Raw genomic sequence first — 12,815 nt, 5'->3', positions numbered from 1 at the left:
TTAAAGCCAGGAGTGGCACGTTTGGCATTGAATGTTAATTTTTTTGTCCTTTGGTGCCAGAGTATAGCCACTAACATGGTTACAGTAGCTTCATTTGGAAAGAAGGTCAACAAAGTAAAACCTTTTTTTTTTTTTTTTTTATTCTATGGAAAAATCACTATAGCTTACTATTATAATAATTTTCTATGTTGTGATTCAGTGCAGGTATTCTGTTTACAGAGCTTTTTGTATAGATGTTATAATTTAAGGAAGGGAATATTGAATTGCAGATGGCAGCTCTGGCTGTCAACACTTGTGAAACACTGATTAGGGCTACGTTAATAGCTGCTGATCATCTTTGTGTGCGTATTGATTTTCTGCATTTAAGCTCACAAGGCTTATGTCATTACGCTCCCCATTCAAATTACATTCTTTTGAGTTTGTATGTAATAAAAAGCTGAGGTTCCAAACTAACCACAAGAGGTTACCAGCCACAATCAAAAGATAACTCGTAACTGAATGAAGTGTTGCAGATTTGTTTTGTTGTCCAGAGTATGGACTTGACATGGATGCTCCTTCTGGTTTACATTTCAAAAAGTATGGCATTTAAACTTTTGTTTTGAGCTGGTGATGCTCTTATTGCTCTGTTACGACAGCTCTATGCTCCAACATAGACAGCAATGTCTGACAGTGTGTGTTTGGTTTGTAGCAGATTGTCCCTTTTCTATGTTCTGTGTGCTGCTCTAGACACTACTGTAGTTAACCTGGTTTACAAAAAGCATGTACAAGCATTGACCATCCAAACTACTACTACTACTACTTCTATTATTATTATTACTACTACTACTACTACTACTACTACTACTACTACTACTATACAAATACTATTTAGTAACACTTTACTTGACAGTACCGACACTATTTTAATGGGCACTGATGCTCTGATAAAGGTAGCCTATGTGTCATGCATATCCTGCTTTGAAACAGCTCATTTTTGAGCCAGAATTAGGACAAAGTTTTAAATCAGAACAGTGAAAATTAAGCCTAAGCAAATGTAAAATATTGTCCAGCCAAGATTTTGATTTATACCTGAAAGTTTTAGCTGTCCCTGCTTGTCTTGTTTCTGTGCTAACTCAGCACTGTTGATGGTTATCTCGAGTGGGCTACCCTGAGCCTAATGCAACAAGTTCAGGCATGTCCCTTAAGGGTTTATTGATGCAAGGCGTTCTGGGAAATGTTAAATATCACTGACTAAAACAGCCAACAGGCCAGACTGAATCACAGTGACTCTGCGCTAACACAAAAATCACTTCCGGGTATACAAATGGCAGTTCATTTCAATAGATGGGTAGAATGAGAGCTGGGAAATCGGCAATCTGACCCATCTGAGGTTTCTGCGCTGCTTATTTACTGTACTGTGTTGCTTTGCTAGCATCTTTGATAAACCAAATCTAATGTTACGGACAGCGACATCTGTTGTCGCCAGCTGCAGTATGTGTGTTGTTGTGTGTGGTGTGTGTGGGTGTGTGGGTGAAGTTACCGGCGGCGTTTAGTTGAAAGTTTTCTGGGGAGGTCGGTGATGTAGTTGATGTTAGCTGGCCGGTGTGGAGTTAGCTGCTAGGTGGGGTAATAGGGAGTGTAGTTTGTAGGTTGGCTACTTATGAAAGAGGGGGTGCTTACTGGAAGGTTTTTTTTGTTTGTATTATAAGAACATAGTTGGGTTGGTTATATTTTTACGACTGTGTTAAAGTAAAAATTTTGATTGAAGTGATTTCTAATGTTTAGTTCGTACCGTGGGGTTTATTAACAATCAAGAATTTGTAGAGGAAACAGTAGAAATTGTAGGTTACGGGGTCAAGATTGTGGAACTTGCAGTGTGTGTTTGCTGTTTGTAGGTGGTTGATTAGTTGAGGTGTGTGGGGAGTTGTGGTGAGGGTGTGTAATTAGGATGAGGTGGAGTGATTGGTGAGGGGGGATCAGTGGGTGTGTGGAGAGAGAGAGAGTGCTGGTGACAGTGAATGGGGAAAAGAAGTAACAGCAAGACCCTGTCAGACTTTGGGTGGTGTCATTATTTTTTCCAGGTAACAGGTAAATTAGGTCTCCAACCTAATGTCAATGAAAGTTTTAAGACATGAAAGCGTCAAACATGCATTTTAGATGAATGAGATTAGAGTATATCCAGTTGTTCCTCGGCAATAAAGGGCATACATTTCCTTGAATGCCCAAAGCTGCTAAATTCTGCCTTTGCTGCTCACTCTCTCCACCTGCCTTTCTTTCCTTGCCCTTCTCACTTCCCTCTGAACTTTTAATGACTCCAAAACAGATGTAGTTTTTCTTGCCTCTGTTTGGCGGCTCTGTATTGCATACTGACCTTTTTGTCAAACTGCTCCCCTGGAGAAGTGTTCTGATTCACCATGAGCTCAGTGCAGACATTTTACACCATCTGACACTGGCATTTAGCAGATGCTTCGGACACAATCTGAACTTAGCTTCCCAGGTGTGGGCTGCCCTCTTTCACAGTGCACCTTTGCACTTTCGTGTCTCACATTCTTGTTGATATGACTCATTTGACAGATTTTTTTTGCTTTATCTAATCTTTCAAAAGTCACAAATGAGTTCAGGTTGACTCTCGATTGACTTTTACACAGTTTCCAACAGTTGTTAAATGCTATGAGACTATTTGGATGTTTTTAAATGTCTGCTGTGGTCTCAGGCAGAAAGCGGAAGGCCTGCAACTCTAAGAAAAAGTACATTGGTCACATCAAAACAAAAAACAAAATCAAAGTGCAAGTAATTAGGTAGGTAATTAATGCAGGTGGCATCATCATACATTAAGAGATCTAACAAAATAACCTTATAGAATCTATAAAATGCAAAGAAAATGTGACTTGTAGACGGTCCCTCACTGTATTTTCCCCCGCACTGGTGTCCCTTTTGAGCTACAGCAGGTAAGCATCCCCTCCATCATAACCCCAACTTATGGTGCCCTTGTGTGTTTACCCCCCAAACCACACACACACACACACACACACACACACACACACACACACACACACACACACACACACACACACTGACCAGATGGTGCAAAAACCTTTTAATGAGGTGCTTCATAAAAGTGTGTGCATGTCTGCTGAGGACCAGGATGTAGCAGCAGCACATCTGTCATCAGTGTGTAATAATTGGGGTGGATGTTATTGTAATAGTAAATGGGAGAACTTAAAGCTGCTATTGAAATTTGCGTGATGCCTTCCAATATCTGCAAGATGGGTAAATAAGTATGAGCACTTTAAGTTTTACTTGAGTACAAGAGCAATGTTATTCTAAGTATAAAGGATGGAAAAACTTCCCAATGCTAAATTTGTCCCACCAATTCTTTTAAAACATACTTGACATGGATGTGAATACATCCTTAAATTTTAATTTGATCAGATTGATGCAGATTTATTTGAGTAATACGGCAGCAGAGGACTGTTCCACTGTGACTCGTGATAAAGAAAGCACAACTGGCCCATCAAATGTCAATTTATGTCGGCCATATTGGCTAATGGCCCAGCAGCCTTTGAAATACAATCATTCTAACAAAAGGAGGATGCAATGGTGCAACTCTAAAAGTGTCTTTCCAGGCATTTAGGTAATGTTCTTATCCCGATGTGACAGGAAAAGGAATAGGAAATACAAACTGAGAAAAGAGACGAGGGATTTTTTTCTAAATCATGCATATCAGTTTATTAACATTACATATCCTACAAATATCAATATCCCAATGTTGTCATTTCATGTGTTTCACATAGTGTTTGAATTAAACAGTAGTTTTAAGGTATTGCAGTCTGGATAAAAGTGCGTGACTGATCAACCAACACTGTTATCCCTATAGCAGTACCACTAGCATGGCTAACTAAGCATTTATTAACACACATGGAAAATGACTTCATATAGTGGAACAATACAGCAAAAAACAAAGTTATAACACAGAAAGGGCACTTTAAGTCGGATGAAATCTTGATTTTAGGCCTACTTTATTTAAACAGAGTAGGCAAAAGCATGGGTAGTAGTCCTCAATTGGTTCAGACTGATAGTGCGTTCCATTTCATATGGGGTTTTGTGGAAAAAAAAAGGAAAAAGGGGCCCAAACTTTTATTTTTAGTTTTTAAAAAAAAAAAGGAAAACAACAAAACCCAGATAAAAAAAAAAAAAAGCCCCCCCATGCATCAACAGCTGTTAAAGCTGTAGTAACCTACAGTTCATTAGCACTTCTGTGTCGTAGGCTACACACGGTCCTGTCAAACTTCTATCTGTGGACGTGTTGCTACACTGTATGCACACAAAAAAACAGCGTAATGCGTTATCAGCTAACATGGCTAGAGCTAACCCCACAAGGTCAAATCTGAGTTGTAGCCTAAATGCAACGCATTCAACTCTGGTGTGACGTCATTCCCTGCTCCGAGTTCCGAGGTAAATGCAACGCACTAATATGTGAGAAAATAAGAAACCAATCACAATCTGAATTTAAGGAGTGGGATTGGACCCCATGAGACAAAAAGCATTTAATAATAAATGCCATAAATAATAAATGGAAGTGTCAAACTAAGGACAATTAACAAAGTCTAGCATTAAATGACAAAGTCATGATGTGTTGATTGAAATATAACATGCACTTAGACTGATTATTTCAGCTGGTGTGCTCTCAGCCGGGCAGGCTGTGACTTGCTCTTATGTTGTCAGGGTGTCAGCTGAAGCTGTTTGCCAACAGCAAATTGTGACTCTTCACTGGTCTCTAATAGCATTTGAATGATGTCACAACACAATACTCAACTCTGATTGGCCGGTGAAGGCTTTGTGAGTCCTAAGATACCAATCTGAAAATGTGCCAACAACACTCGAGCCTTAACAAGGACAAATATACTTTACAGTATTATGTTTTGAAGAGAAAATGAACCGGTTTCCTGTGAGGTAGTTCCATGACCTGCTCAGCATAGCTTAGCACAAACACTGGAAGTATTGCTTTACTTGATCGACAGATACATAATCGCTAAAAATTTTGATAATGGATTTATCATTGCATTTCTTTGAACCAATCACAATTGTCTAGGGTGGCATTAAGTTCCACACACACGGTGTTCTGCCAAATGGTCTCTGGAAGGAACTTGTTTTGGTGGAACATTTGCACCCTGCAAATAAAATGCCTCAAACGCTATTAAATGAAGTTGACCACGTGCCTACTGTCAGGCAATTATCATGGAAATGTACTTCCATTGACCCAGTTATATCATACAGTATTTTTATGAGTTGTTGTGAAAAGTAAGCGAATCATTAGGAAACTAATCCGCAATGTAATCAATAATAAAAACAATTGTTAGTTACAGTCTTACAGTTATTCAAATCACAAAAACTTGAATTACACTTTAAGAAATGAACAGCAATAACACTGTTTTTTTTGCAGCTTAGCTACAGCATAACCATGGATGCTAAACACATTTTTGTCAAAAGGCTTGTAAGTCTATTTTGAAACAAATAATATTTTTAAGACCTGTAGTTATCTACTTTTTAATAGTTTTCAAGTGTGGTATTGATATTAAATGATTTGAGAATCTTTTCAAACCCTGTAAAATGCTCCTTATATATCCATTCCTTTATTTATTGCTTTATGATCTAGAGCAGCTTACTATGAGTGCAACATTAGGCTTAATTTCTCAAACATTTATATGAATTGTTTTGAGGTGATAGGTCATAGTTGACTTTTATTATCCCTGTCAGGGAAACGAGGCATGAACATAACAACACCGCCACACAAAGGTGGACAGCAGTAACTGCATTTGGTCTAATGGTCATAATGTAAGTTTATAAAAGTAGCTCCAGTGCATCTTTTTTTAGTTAGTTGTTGCCCGACCTGGGTCAGGGTCAGGTATGCTGCTGCACCCTGAGGGTTGCTAAGGATTCAGTGTGTTACTCAAGAACACTTTGGGCTACGGCTGGGACCGTATGCTTTTGTCCCGATTTGATTCTTTCATGATACATGGGTGACGATTTGATATTTATTGCGATTCTAGAAGTATTGCGATTCAATAGTATTGAGTATTGTGATTTTCTTTTCCTTTTTTAACAAAATCAAAAGTTGAATAATACCCTACTACAGAGACAATATAGCATGAGACATTTCTAAAACTGTTTTCTATGAATGCACATCACATGTCAGTCAGTCAGTCTGACATTTGTAAAGAAGAACATAACATGGATTTTCTGCTTTAGGTGAATCATTTGTAAAAATAAATAAATAAATAAAAAATATTGATTCTGGGGAAAATGATAGATTTAAAAAAATCGTCAAAATGTTTTTCCCATTCCTACTTCAGGCAGTTGAAGGTTGCTGTCATAGGAGACTAAACCGTTTTATGCTTCTTGCGGTCAGCACGGTCGGCGCGATGTGGACAGCGATTTCACGCAACTGCGGCCCAGGTGCACTGTAGGGGTTCACTGGGTCTGAGCGCTGAGCTGTGCACCTCCAAGATTTTGTAACCACGCGGGCCCTGCGTTGCTATAATTGGCTACAGAAGGAAGTCCAATCTTGGAGCCACCCTGACCGCTGCTCTGATTGCTTTGACCACAATCGGTATGAACGATCAGGCGGTTTGCGGCATCCACGCACCGTCTGCGTCGCCCTAGTCTCGCTTTGCCAGACCTTCCTCCACAGCGCTGCGGAGGAGGGTCTGGCTAGTCCCCACAGCATTCCTGGATGGGAGAAAAACGTGCTCTGGTTTATTGGCATTTCTTTAAACCAATCACAATCGTCATGGGCGGTGCTAAGCGCCGGACGGAGCAAAAGCGCTTCTGCAAAATATCCTCTGGAAGGAACTTGTTTTAGTCGTGCAACAGAAATCTCAGATTGGACAGATAGTCTAGCTAGCTGTCTGGATTTACCCTGCAGAGATCTGAGGAGCAGTTAACCATAGTCCTCAGAAATCCACCGGAGTTTAGAACGCCAACACAAAGAGGAAGGTAACGGACATCCGGCGGAATGAGGGACATCTGGCAGAATTTCCAGCGGCACCAGAGCGATCCCGGAGATGAAACGTTGTGGTTTGAGACTAGCAGCGCCCCAACCGTGCTGACCGCAAGAAAACATGAAACCTGTTTAAATCTGGGAAACATAATTCTACAGGTTCCAAGGTTGTTGTCTTTTCTTTATTACGTTTCCTCTTGTTTGTTTTTTTTAACAGAAATTCTATTCCTTTCAACCAGAGGTTAGGCAAGGAGTGAATCAAAGTGAGTGAATCTTTGGTTACCCTCCTAAGTCTCCTCTTGATTAATAGCACACTTAACAGCACGCCTCTTCTGGCCCCTCCACCCCTTTGCTGTTTCTTCCTCTCCAAAGCATTCTCTCACAAAGCAGACAGAAGATCAATAGCACTTAGAAGTGCGATGGTGTTTTGATGTCTTCTTATTTAGATTACTCAAAGATGGATACGTGGTGAATATCACCTTGAAGTATTATTTCACCGTTGTCGTATTAATGAGGAGAGCAGCGCTTTCCTCGCTTTTCTTTTCCTCCCTTCCCTTCTGCTGTCTCGGTGTAACTCATTCAGTCATCGGGTCTCTGAAATATTGATCAATGGGACGTTCGTCTAGTTCCATTTTACAAAGGCTTTGATGGAAGAAAAACAAAACTAGGTAGTTAACTTTAGCAGTGGCAGCTGCAATGTATTAAAGCACAGTGCATCTGCAAAAATATCATCTGTGGGATTGTATCATAAATCTGAGTGAAATATTAAAGTGCTCATATTATACTCATTTTCAGGTTCATAATTGTATTAAGAGGTTGTACCAGGTTATATAGTGCTAATAATAAGTTTATGTGTTTTCATTTTCAGAAAACACCATATTTTTGTCGTACTGCACATTGCTGCAGCTCCTCTTTTCACCCTGTTTGTTGAGCTCTCCGTTTTAGCTACAGAGTGAGACATTTCACTTCTGTTCCATCTTTGTTGGGAGTCGCACATGCGCAGTAAGTACTGCTAGCTTGTCAGTTGCAGAGTATGAGGGCGTGCCACGCTAGCAGCTAGGCGAGCATTATAACGTGCGTTACAAAGTGACCCACGTTCGTCACGGAAGTAAAGGCTGGACTACAATAGAGCTGTTTGGAGCAGTTGGTGAACAGTGTTTTCTGTTGGAGATGGTAAGACCCTTTGGGGTGGACTTTGGGCTTTTTCACTTTGTAAACCTATAATGTGCACAAAAAGATATATAACGCAATAAAGGAGAGGGGGGAAAGCACAAAAGCACAATATGAACACTTTAAATCTGTTCATGACAAAGTTTAATCTGAAATGCAGTAAAATGAATTGAAACCTCCCAAGGGCAATGTCAATACAATATAGGTTTCTATTACCAACCATGGGGTTTGCTGTAATAGGGTCTGTCAGAGAATTGGTTAGGTGAAATGGAAAGTGCTCATACACATTCAATACTAAAGTCAATGAAGTAAGTGTGGATCATTTCATTATATGTAAAATTGTTTCCAAATGGACTTTGCGGGGATAAACTGCCTTATCTAGTTGCAGTTTCTACTCCTGTAGTTAAACTTTACCGAAGAAACCTTAGCTTCTGAAATAATCCTAATGAAGTTAAGCAGCTGATTCTCGAGCAGCTCTCCAGACGCACTTACAAATGAAGCTGTCTGTCCGTCAGTAACTCTATGTTCACATTTCAGAGAATGTTAATTATATTTCCCTCGTTTAATTGTGTATAATTTCACCCACCCACTATTAATCAGAATGTAAATTTCCATGATCTGACCAGCCGGATCCGTAACATTCGACTAACCACGGGGCCGTGGATATTCCTCTTATTATCATTATTTTGTTTAGCAGTTTAATTTGTAATCCAATCACACACACACACACACACACACACACACACACACACACACACACACACACACACACACAGACAGTGTAGTCCATCAAAACAGGGGCGTCTCTGTATGTTGTCATTTAAAATCTGGCTTCAAAGGTATTTACACATTACATGCTGCATTCCTTCAAGCTGACCGTCATAGATGTCAACATTATTTTGTTCAATGTCCTATAATCATATTTTTTAAATAAAACAATACCAGGCTACTATATACTAAAATTTTGCTCTTTAAAAAGACGTCAAAATGAGTCTTGAAAAATGGGGGGTCTTGTATTCAGGGTTGTCTTTCATACAGGCCAATCGGGGTGGATAATAAAGCTATTACTTCCAACCACACTGTGACTGGCAAACAGAAACTTGAGTTTTCTTCAAATCACCTCAGCTTCAGCTTTATATTTACAGATGTATGTGACTGTGTATCCTAATTTATTTAGGCACAGTCCTGGTCCATATCCTGTGGATGCATAAAAACGTTATTAGCATTCATATTCAGGGGCGTTGCATTCCAAAATCTTGGGAATTACATAAACACATACACACAATACAAACATCAGGCTAGAGGGCACACATGTTACAGTTATTACCAACTTGGCAGTAGATGCATTTTAAATCAATTTTTCTTTGTATAAGATTATACATTCCACAATATGGATCATTACAGATGAAAAGAATGGATGTAAAATAAACCGGTTTATATCTGAGAGGTGTTCTTTATCAAATGCCCCCCTCAGTTTGAGAGGGAATGATACAGCTTCATGTTCTCTTCTACAGCGTGATGTGATTTGATTTCACCTGGCAAGCAGCATGCAAACAATATCACAAGAAAACAATCTGGTGAAAATTGGCATGGAGTCATCCAGCCAGCTGCTTGTTAGGGTTCACATGTGTGATGTATGGGTAATGGAGAGAGTTGGAAGCCTGAGCTCAGTGAATTCAGCCTAATATTGCAGTGAAATGGATCATCACCCCCGGGTCCCATTTACTCAACAGGGACTACACATTGAATCCCAAATACCAGCAGCAGCTGAAATGTGGTCTGGTTTTGCACGGGTGGTTTTATAATATATATGTTTCCTATTCATTTGTAACGCAGATTAGTTTTGTCAAACCTAAAGTTCTGCGTGCTTGCGTCTTTGAGAGGAATAAATCTTTGACTGTTATGTTTTGCAGTTTTAGTTTGAAGTTGTTTTTTCCCTGGCCCATTCCACACAATCCACACAGCACACTGGGCTGTGCTTGCTTCTTATAGCTCTGTTTCTCTCACTTCACAAGTAGTTTAGCAGTTTGGAATAGACACACAGGCATTTACTTAATTTACACCTACATGTTCAAAGTTAAAGGCCCGGCACACCTATGGTTCACTCCCCCTGACTAGATCTCTTCTCAGGACTCTGGGCTCTGTTTCCCCACTCCGTTAGTTCTGTTGCACGATCATGAGGACATACATGTACGGTACATGCACACACACTCAGTGATGCGATATTGGCGGTTTTAATGCTTTTCCACGACATTTGGTGGGTAACACACAGTGACTTTGGAGGTGATAGACACCAAGATAAATGTGTGGTCTCATGAGATAATTAGTAGTAGAGGAAAGACGTAGAAAAGTTCTGCTAAACTGGTTTGTATTCATTCTTTCTCTAATCTTTGCTTGTTTATGAGTTATTGGGCCTTAAACAGTGTAATGAATGAAACCATGTGAGAAGTTTGGAGGGAAAATGTCTAGTAACGTGCATTGGATTATTTGTCTGGGTAGACAGTAACCTATAATGTGGAGTGTGATACCTTTTAAACCGGGCTTTAGGTGACAACACACTGAGAGACGCCCCTGCTTGTGTGTGTGTGTGTGTGTGTGTGTGTGTGTGTGTGTGTGTGTGTGTGTGTGTGTGTGTGTGTGTGTGTGTGTGTGTGTGTTAATATGATTCATCATGTGGAAACCAATATTGGAATAAAAATGTATTGTAGGAAATATGTGTATCATTGAAATGAACTGTGACAATGTAATAATGTTTATGGGTGCCATGTACAGGGACATTTTGATGTAGGCTGGAGGAAATGCATCAAGTAAATAGCTTCACTTCTGAGGTTTGGCCAGAGACCAGCAGGTTTTCTGTCTGTGCTGAACAAGTAGATTTGGAAAAAAGTCAAGATCAGGAAATGTTGTAACCCGAGGGCACAAAACTTGAGCTGGAAGGCCGAGAGGTTGTGTAGGTGTGGGTGTGGCATGGGCAGAGTAGGCTCGCATTGCCAGACTTTCCTCCACAGCGCTGCGAAGGAGGGTCTGGCTAGTCCACACAGCATTCCGGAATGGGAGTAAAACGTGGTTTATTTCTTTAAACCAATCACAATCATTTTGGGCGACGCTAAGCGCTGGACGGAGCAACGGTGCCTCTGTAAAATAGCCTCGGGAAGGAACTAGTGTTTTGGTGGAACATGTGTACGTTCCAAAGTTGTTTTAGTCGTGCAACAGAAAACTCAGATTGGACAGATAGTCTAGCTAGCTGTCTGGATTTACCCTGCAGAGATCTGAGGAGCAGTTAACCGTAGTCCTCAGAAATCCACCAGTTTAGAATGCAAACACAAAGAAAGAGGAAGGTGAGGGACATCCGGCTGAAAATGAGGGACATCCGGCGGGATTTCCAGCGGCACTGGAGCAATCCTGGAAGTGGAACGTTGTCGATATAGACTAGGGGAGAGAGGTGTCAAGAGAAGTAAATCTTACCACATCTCCACTGGCTGTATTGATCGTGAAGTCAAGCACAGATGTAAAGAACTCTGGTGAAATGAGAGGTGACGATGGAATCATGCTCCGAATTTTAATGGAGAACGGGCAGCTGCGTGTGTGTTGGTGGGGAGGTGGTGGTTGTATAGAGAGAAAGAGGAAAAAAAAAAAAAAAAAAACAGCGTAAAAAATGAAATCAGTTGATGGAGAGGTGGGCAACTAAGAAAGAAAAAAGGAGAGAGGAAATGCAGGACACAGTACTTTATAAACCTACGGATGATCTTTGAGTCTATTCACACAGACCTAAAAGTGTATCAGGCCTTGTGAAAAAAGTCACATGGACACAATTTATTTCAACCCGTTCTCACTCCCGACTTATCAAATATGACAGCTTGGTCATTGGCCGTGAGCGTCTGATTCCGATGCACAAGGCACCCTTTGGCGTCTGAATGCACAGAGCTTTCAACTAACTCCAATGTAAACCCATCCACTGCAGTATTAAGACACTCAAAGCGTGACTGTAGCGCTGTAAGATATCGTAGTATAAAGAGTAAGATTCTTTGTAGGTAGGAGGTCCCGGTGGATGGCTGACCTGTGTACATCTTAAAGGCAACGTTGACTTATTTTAACTTAACATACGTAAGTTAACTTACGTACAATAAGTTATTTACTTACCTAAGTTACACAACACACACACACACACACACACACACACTTATTTTACCCCAAACCATGATCTTTTTCTAAACCATAATGAGTTGTTTTGTTGCCTAAACAGGTTCTGCACTGCAAGGGCTTGCGCAGGCACACTGATCACAGGCACACTGTTGACTACACGTTAAAAACTGACGCCAAAGGCCAACACAGAGCATTAACATGTGATGCCAAGGGATCCTGACCAAGCGTCTGTGACGAGTTGGGAGGGAGAATGTGTTGTATGAAAGGCTTGATAACTTCATACTCCTCAGATTTGGGATCAGAGATTCAAAAAATCCCAGTATTTCGCCTTATGTTGATTCCAAGTTTGCCCTTGGTTTATTTTTGTCTGCTGGTAAAACTGCTTCGGATACCCCGAACTCCAAAGCTGTTTGGAGGCTGTCTGGCAATTATATATTACTTTCCAAAGCTGACAATCCGACAAGCTTTTCTTTTTTTCAAGATTATTTTTTGGGCTTTTCCGCCTTTTAATTTTTCACAGGAC

This window comes from Perca fluviatilis, chromosome 23, assembly GCF_010015445.1.
Source record: "Perca fluviatilis chromosome 23, GENO_Pfluv_1.0, whole genome shotgun sequence".
Lineage (NCBI taxonomy): Eukaryota > Metazoa > Chordata > Actinopteri > Perciformes > Percidae > Perca > Perca fluviatilis.
Note: the sequence above shows the minus strand (reverse complement) of the source record.